Source organism: Panthera uncia, chromosome B1 (assembly GCF_023721935.1).
Source record: "Panthera uncia isolate 11264 chromosome B1, Puncia_PCG_1.0, whole genome shotgun sequence".
In the NCBI taxonomy this organism is placed as follows: domain Eukaryota; kingdom Metazoa; phylum Chordata; class Mammalia; order Carnivora; family Felidae; genus Panthera; species Panthera uncia.
Genome location: NC_064811.1, coordinates 97,508,292 through 97,517,664, shown reverse-complemented (window position 1 = coordinate 97,517,664; position 9,373 = coordinate 97,508,292).

Here is a 9,373-nt window from a genome sequence, read left to right as displayed (position 1 = left end):
AAAAAAAAAAAAGAGGTTAGAGTGGGAGAGAGCCAAAGCATAAGAGACTGTTAAAAACTGAGAACAAATTGAGGGTTGATGGGGGGTGGGAGGGAGGGCAGGGTGGGTGATGGGTATTGAGGAGGGCACCTTTTGGGATGAGCACTGGGTGTTGTATGGAAACCAATTTGACAGTAAATTTCATATATTAAAAAATAAAAAATTAAAAAAAAAATAAAATAAAGAAGTGTTCTTTATTAAAAAAAAATAATAAAAAAAAATAAATGAAGTTCTTGAACAGATAGAACTATAAGTGGCAAGAAGCAGGTGAATGCCTGAGGGTGGGCATGGGGGGGAAGGACTGACCTCAGAAAGGCATGAGAAAACTTTTGTGGTGATTAAAATGTACTATATTTTGGCTGTAGTGGTGGTTCCATGGCTGTGTACATTGCCAAAATGTATGAAATGTATACTTAAATTGGGTTAATTTTATTATATGTAAATTATACATCAAGAAAGCTATTAAAAATAGATGTGAAGAAAAAGGAAGAGAATATAATATAGAGGATAGGATGAGGAAGACATTTTCAGACCCATCTTTGTAAATAGTCTGTGACAGTTGACCTCGAAGAAGTGGATGTGGAAGCCCAAGGCTGGAGGTGATTGGCAGGTCTGATTTTTGTCTTGGGAAAATCCTGTGGCAGTTACTATTTTTACACAGCAGCTTGCTTCTAGTGAGGCCAGTCAGAATTGTCTCAAAGATGATCTGCCAACCCCTAGATCCTTGGGAACTATCATCTAGGAACCCAGAGGCTCCTTTCAGAAACTATGAATAAGAGGTAGAAGGCTTAACGCTGCAGCTAAATTTCAGCACTAACAATACAATGTCAGAGAGCAACATCTCCTCAGACTCTGAGATGCCAAGCCAACATTAGGAATGACCTTTTGGAATTTGCTCATTATCTAAGAAGAGATTCAATGTTTCTTTCCTCCTCAACCTACCTCAGGAGCTTCTTGACGTAACAACCTGAGGACTTAATGCATGCTTAACATAAACAATTTTTCCAGGAAATGGTAAGCAAATGGTAAGAAAAATGCCAAAGAGAGATAGCTTCTGTCTTGGAGTTAGAAAAAGGAAGGAAGCTTTCAAAAAAAGAAGTTTAAAATTGACTTAAAAAAAAAAAGGCCTTAAAACTGGACAAACTGGCTTAGTCACTCTCTAGCACAGTTACCTTGGATCAGTTATTTTCCTTTCTGAATCACAGTTTCTTAGTATAGAAAATGGGACAATGCATTTATTTATAGTTATGAGAATACTAAAACACTAAAATATTCATGCCCTAGGGTTGTTGACAAATTACCATAAACTTGGTAGCTTAAAAAATGAAAATTTAGGGGCACCTGGGTGGCTCAGTCAGTTAATGCATCCAACTTCAGCTCAGGTCATGATCTCGTGGTTCATGAGTCAGAATCCTGCAATGGGTTTGTGCTGAAGGCTCAGAGCCTGAAGCCTGCTTTAGATTCTTTGTCTCCCTCTCTCTCTGCCCCTCCCCTGCTCGGTCTCTCTCAAAAATAAATAAACATTAAAAAAGAAAAAAGAAAATTTAGGGGCACTCAGGTGGCTCAGTTGGTTAAGCATCCAACTCTTGATCTCAGCTCAGATCTTGATCTCAGTGTTGTGAGTTCAAGCCTCATACTGGGCTCCATGCTGGGTGTGGAGCCTACTTAGAAAAAAAGAGAAAGAAAAGAAAAGAAAAGAAAAGAGAAGAAAAGAAAAGAAAAGAAAAGAAAAAAGGAAGGAAGAAAGAAAGAGAGAGAGAAAGAAAATTTATTCTCTCACAGTTCTGGAGGACAGAATTCCAAAGTCAAGCTGTTGTCAGGGCCACACTCCCTCTGGAGACTCTAGGAGAGAACCCCTCCTTGTCTCTTCCAGTTTCTGGTGACGGTCAGGAATCCTGTGGCTGCATCATTACAATCTCTGTCTCTGTCTTCACAGGACCTTCCCTTGTGTGTCTCTGTCTGATCTCCCTCTGCCTTTCCTTTTATAAGGCCACCTGTCATTGTGTTTAGGCCCTCCTTAATCCAGGATGATCTTGCTGCAAAATCCTTAATTGTATCAGCAAAGACCCTTTTTCCAAGTAAGGTCACATTCAGAGTGACATATCCAGAGTGACACATTCAGAGTGACAGGTAGACATATCATTTGGGTGGGGTGGGGACACAATTCAACCCACTACAAGTACTTTTAGAGAGAACACAGTGTCAGCTCAGTATTCGGTAGCTATTATGTTCATGATTTTATTTTTATAATTTCATAAGAGCTAAAGAAGTAACTTCTGTAACAATTGTTTGAATGCCTCAGATTTCACGTAATTCTACTCCTGTAAGCACAATAATGGATGAAGACAAATAATTTCTGAAATTAATGGCAGTTCTGTAATTAATTAGCCCTTTTCCTAACACTGTGTTAGTGTTTCTCTTTTGCCTTCTTCCAATTTACCGTGTAGCCTCAAATTCTCCAAGCAGGGGTGAGCATTAGAACATACAGTCATTATTTTTATTTTATATGTTATTTTAATAACAAATAAGTATTGAACAACTATGACGGTAAGAGCGAATTGGAAGGTGATACACGGTGTAAAATCTGATAATCTGGGAATTAACTCTTGCTCCATGGACTGGAAGTGGGCTGATCCGTCAGGATCTTTACATACAATATCTTATTTGCTCCTGTATTAAGCTATGAGGTACCTGTTTTAATACCACTCTCCACACAGACTCACTCAGAGGTGAAGTCACTCAAGGTCACATAAGTGGTATCAGTGTCTTGGCTAGCTTAAGGACACCTCTACATGTGGAGCTATATGTATAATACACAAGATATGTAAGCTCATTATCCCACCTCTCTTTCCAAATCAGAAATTTTAATTATGTGCCTCTAAAACGTAGCAGCTTTTGAAGTTATGATTCAAATGAATCTCTGATCTGCTACGCAGGAGGATTCCGTGGAGTAGTCTAAACTCCAAAGAAGCTCCCCCCGCCCCTCCCACTTTCCATAGGTCTCATAGCAATCTTTCCGATGTCCCTTTGTAGTGATGTGCAGGCTCGGTGTATTCTATAGATACCACAACACGAGATCAGAATGTGCAGAAGTAAAATAAATGGCGGACGAGGATCATCTGTTGTCTGTAGGCAGCGCGATGGCAGCAATTCCCTTTGCTTTACTGCAGACTTGACAGGCATCCTGCTCCCTGACGGTGCAGCTAACCCGCCTCGGCAGCGGCTGCAAAAGCAGCTCCGGGTGATTAAATCTCAGTCTTTCTGTCAGGAAACCGCCTGTGATGTCTTTTCTCACAACTACTTATGTCTCATTACAAGCCTCCTTTCTTCTCCTTCGATTCGACTCTGGCTTTGGGAGGGAAAGTGCTCACGCGGCCTGTCTTGCTTTCAGATCCCTTACCTTTATATTTTAGGTGACAGGCTGCTTTATTTGCTCGTTTAACAAAGAAGCTCAAAACAGAGGAAAACATCTCTGAAAATATTGAAGCCTGCACATGCATTTCTAGGCTAAATATAAATGCTTGAGCTTTTCTTTTTTCTCCCCAGTAGATGATGAATACACATCATTGCTCTGTTTTCACTGATGTTTTCTAAGCAAAGATTACATTTCAGTAAGTATATGTAGTGGATGTGTACAATCTTTTAAATGTATAAAAACATGAAATTTACCAACAGATTTTAATAAGTGATCCAGCAGAAGCATAGATTTATATTCTGAGATAAATACTGTAAAAATATATGTATACATTCAGCTTGGTAATAAGAATAGGCGTTTGGATGGAGGTGACTTGTGGAAAAAAAAAAAAAGCAAACAAACCCAAATCAGGAAAGTTATGAGTAACACTGAGCTGAGGGTTAGCCGGAAGCATCATCTACATCACTCAGGAATAGATATATTTATTTAAAGAAAAAAAAATCCCCAAAAGTCACAGGAGTTGACATGCATCTCCCATCCCTTCCTGTAGTTTGCCTTCATTTCTTTCTTATTTTCACTGATAAATGGTTGTGATGTTTTTATCAGATGACTCAATTCAGGAATTAATGAAGTTAAATGTCAAGTTATCCTAGAAAAAAGCTGGTCTACAGCTTTGGGTTGGATTCCCTCGAAACAGAGCTTTAGACGGAGATTCAGGTACACTTATTTTTTTAATTGAAATATAGTTGACACACGATGTTATGTTAGCTTCCGGTGTGCAATGTAGTGATTTGACAAGTCTATTTGCTATGATGTGCTCACCACAGTGCAGCTACCATCTGTCACCATACAATGCTATTACAATACCATTAACTGTATTCCCTATGCTGAGGGGCATGTGTTTTATTGAAGGAGTGGTGTTGTTCAGGAAAACCCTCTAAGGGAGAGAGAGAGAAGCAGAGCAGAGGGGAGAGAACTAAGGATATTGTCTCAGGTAAAGCTCAGAGTTGGCCTGGCCTACAAGGGGTGGGTTCAGGAGCATCAACTGTGACACAAAGTAGACCTCCCCTTGAGGCAGGGAGGCCGGTTTATCATTATTCATTGCTGTGGGGTTGTGTGTGAGTCTGGATGGTGAGGTGGGGTGGTAACCCCCTTAGCTCCCATCTGCTAAGGCCAATTCACCAGGGGAAGGTGCAGCTGTGAGCCATTAGCAGCCAGCACTTACAGTGGCTGGGGGTGAGTGTGCTGGCCCAGCAAACGGGTTGTTGGACTGGCATCCCACTATCCTCTACATATAACTTACTAGGGTCTAGTATACTAAAATAATGTGTTTGTGTGCGTGTGCGTGTCTGTGGTGCACGTATCAGAATTTGGCCAGAAAGGACCACACATCTTCAACAAATTGGCTAAAATTTTGCCTTTTGGAATTTATTCTGTGAGCAAATGAACTCATCACTGTTCAAAATGCTGGCACCGTGGGATCGTTAATACAGCAAACATTTCACCTCACCTTGTGTTAATTAATAGATTACTGTTCTTTTCAGAGCTGGAGAAATTTAGTTAAAAGAAATGGATGTGAATGACGCATCAATAACTTCAACTTGAACTTAAGATACTTGCATAATAGATAATATAGTAGGACCTTTGGACAGTCGGATGGATGGAAAACTTGGGAAAATAATAGCAGCAGCCTCGTTGCTTTGGGTCAGACTGTCCTGTGTGTGGCTATGTGAAAATATCTGCACAGTCATCACAAAGTCATAGATCAATTTGTAGCTTATTAGTTACATTTTTTAATTCCACAGAGCCCTTATTATGTGTAATTAATCAAGACTAGATTATTATGCTTATAATTAGTGTTAAATGTAGCAAAGAGTTTTAGCAAACATAGGTTGAAGGAAGTAGAAAAGCTGAAGTTCACGATCAAGTACTTGGATCGTACATATCAGAAGTTCAAGACTGGAACAGGGGAGAGGCCTGTCCCCATTCCAACCAGTGAACGTGTAGATTAGTTAGGCTACATATAGTTTGTGTGAGCTGTTGATAAAGCATCTACAGCTATATATCACTATAGTTGTGTTTCACTTCCTATAATAAACTTTCAGACATTAGATTTTTTATGTTGATAAAAGAAAACATGTGAAACATTCCATAATAATAATCTTACAAATAAAGAGAAAGAGTAGTACCCTTGCTTACAAAATAAATAAATAAAGAGTAGTATATGTTAACTGTTTGATATTTAGGTTGGTTCCAACTTTTATTAGTACTGTTAAATAATAATGCAATAAACATGCCTCAACCAAACATTCCCCTTTATTTCTGACAATCCTATCCTCTTTGCCTAAGGGTACATCAATCATTTTTTATTTTCTGCTTTATGGTTTCAGGACTTCTGAGAAAAAATTGCAATGAAAAGAAGCATACCTAAGTATTAGCTGTGTTTCCGATGAAATTTATCTGTTACTGGTGTGTGTGAATATGTTTGTGGTATTAAGTTCAGAAATAAAGTGAATTGAGCCATTTTCCTTAATTTTCTAGCCTCCAGCTATTATTACAGTTTTTAAAAATTTTCTGCTACTCAGAGATTTAAAAGAGCTTGTTTAAATTACTATGATATTAGGAACTTTATTTGGAGGTAACCTTTTAAGATAAACATTTCAGTTTCATGGTTTTTCATTTATTTGATTTCCTACTTAGATCAGTTTTAGAACTTGTATTTTTCCTACCAAAGTGTCTATTATGTTAGAATTTTCAAGTTTGTTATCATGTAACTGTACATTATGTTCTTATAAAACATAAACACCAAATTTGTAACAAAACTCAAACTCTCATTGTATCATCTATCCCCTTTCTCAGTCTCCATTTTGTTTGTTCTTTCTTTCTCTTTCTCTCTCTGTCATAATGTTTTTTGTTCCCTTTGCATTGAGGATTTCAGGATTAAAACACAATTAATGTTCAAATAAAAAAATTACTAGGTTAGATTCAAGTTTTACCCTTCTTATATCACTAAAGTTTCCTGGAATCCAAGTGCGATTTTTTGGCTCGAAGAATCTGAATTTTCCTTATATTAAGTATCTGCATATTATACTTCCATTGGCACATCTGTAATTTCTAGCCTAGAATAATTTCTTACTTATGTTTGTTCTTGTCTTTTCTCTCTGCATTCTGTGAAGGAGTTTTTTGTTTGTTTGTTTTGTTTTCCTCTTTCTCATTAGCAATTCAATTTTAGGCTGTGTTTTTATTTTCACAGCCTTCAATGAGCAGTTGAATTGTCACTGAATTTTTTTTATTTTTTATTTTTTAAAATTTACATCCAAATTAGTTAGCATATAGTGCAACAATGATTTCAGGAGTAGATTCCTTAGTGCCCCTTACCCTTTTAGCCCATCCCCCCTCCCACAACCCCTCCAGTAACCCTCAGTTTGTTCTCCATATTTATGAGTCTAATCTGTTTTGTCCCCCTCCCTGTTTTTATATTATTTTTGTTTCCCTTCCTTTATGTTCATCTGTTTTGTCTCTTAAAGTCCTCATATGAGTGAAGGCATGTGATTTTTGTCTTTCTCTAATTTCACTTAGCATAATACCCTCCAGTTCCATCCACATAGTTGCAAATAGCAAGATTTCATTCTTTTTGATTGCCAAGTAACGAATTTTAGATTTTTTTCATGAAATTCTACTTTTATCTATTTTTTCCTTACATTATCCTTAAAGCTAAGCCCATTGAATTTTATCTTGCTTTTAAAAAAATGTCAAGAATGTCAAACACATTTTTATTCTTTAAAAATGTTTTTTTTCCATACTTTTCTTGAAGAAAGTCATTTTCATAGACATGAACTTCATTTTCGTTGGTGTCGTTAGGGCTATGTTGCTTGTTCTTATGCTATAGTGTTTTTTATATTCCTTATTTTCTCCCCTATTACTTATCCTAGGAGAGCTACCTAGATCTAGCTTTAATGAATGGCCTTGGCAAGGTTGATGACATGTCCTTTGACCTCCAAGTAATAACTTGGTTAACAGAGGCCTCACCTCCCAGATGTAATTCTGAAAATCAGGTTGGTAGTCTCTTCTCTGTTTAATATGCAATGCTTAGTGGACATGTGTCTAGTCCAGATCTAATATGTTGAAACTGGATTGCCTCCTCTTACCAGTTTTGGGATTCTCTGACTTGTTTAAGAGTTAAGGATAGCACATGGCTGCATTCTCCAGCCATTCTGCTCTCAGGGCTTGTTCATTCTTTGCCCCTGTTTACAATGCCTTCCCAATGAGATTCTGCTTTCAGATTGTTCAGATCTTTTAACATTTATTTAGTGAAGGAAGTTTCCTCCAGCTATGGTTTGAAACTCTGGTAGGTGTATTAATTCACAGAGCTGCCATGATGAAGCTCCACAAACAAAGGTGCTTAGAACAACAGAAACTTACTGTCTTACAGTCTGGAGGCCAGAAGTCCAAAAGCAGGGTGTTGGCAGGACCATGCCCCCTCTGGAGCCTGTAGGGGAATCCTTACTTAACTCTTCCTGACAATCCTCGGCGTTCATTGGCTTGTAGATGCATCACTCCAGTCTCTGCTTCTGTCATCACTTGGTCATTGATCCTGTGTTTCTGTCTTCACATGGGATTCTCTTCTTCTTATAAGGAAAGACCACTACTCCTATTGGATTAGGGCCCAGCCTAGTGACTTCTTTATAACCTGAATACATCTACAAAGATCCTGTTTCCAAATAAAATCACATTGACAAGTACCAGGGGTTAGGACTTCAACATATGTTTTTTGGGCACACAATTCAATCCATAACATATTCCGTGAGGTTTCCTTGTTTTCTGAGGCAATAGAAAGTACAATGCCTTTTTTGCATTATAAAACTCAGTTTTGATTTAAAAAATAGAATGTCTAGTTCATGACAAAGGTAGGCCTGTAGGGGCATCTGGGTGGTTAAGCGTCAAACTCTTGATTTAGGCTCAGGTCATGATCTCACAGTTGTGAGATCAAGCCCTGCATCTGGTTCAGCATGGAGCCACTTGGATTCTCTCTCTCTCTCTCTCTCTCTCTCTCTCTCTCTCTCTCTCTTCCCCTTCCCCTGCTTGTGCTCTAAACACAAACACACACACACACATTTAAAGGTAGGGCCTGTAGATTTTTTGCTCTCCATAGAAAAGTATAAGGTGGATTTCTTTTTCTCATTATTGTCAGGGAACTCTCCCATTTGTAAGATGCCGTTTCTAATCTTCTTGGTTTGGAATGGACAAGGAAAAGGTAAATGAAGGGTGAGTGTTCTTATTTTACTAGGATGAGTTGTAAACTGCCATCATTCTCTCTACACCTAAATGATGCTTTAAATTGATCTTTCATGGCTTATTTAGAGGCTCTTCTGGGGAACCTTTTGACTATAAATCCTGTGATATCTCTTCTTTGTATACTGTTTCTCTCCGGTTGTTTACTCCCTCCTTGGCTCCTGCTTTTCCAGCAGTGACTCCAAGCAGATAGTCCCTGTTGGAGACTATTTGCCCTCCCATGCTGGCAGTTTTATTGGGAAAGAAGCTTATCTCATTTTGGCTTTCTATACAGCCTGGTGCACATCTGGTTCTTGGGAAGTACTAAAGTATGTTATAGTCTAGAAAGGTCAGCTACTTCTCTTCAGAGGAATCAACTAGCTAGCCAGTCTCTTCTCAGTTAAGATTTCTCAGGTGGTTCAGTTCTCTGTGCTTCTAAACTACCAAGACCAAATACCTACCTCCCATCATTGTAGCCTGTCTTAATATACGTTAGGTGAAGAGGTGACAAGAATTCTCTCCTTGACCAAACTCTGGCCAGGCCCTCTGAGCCCTCTTCCTAAGTAGGCTTCAATCTTGGCCTATAAAGACTTGAATAAACACTATCATAGTTTCTAACAGCTCAAGGCTACATCCTTAGGATGACCC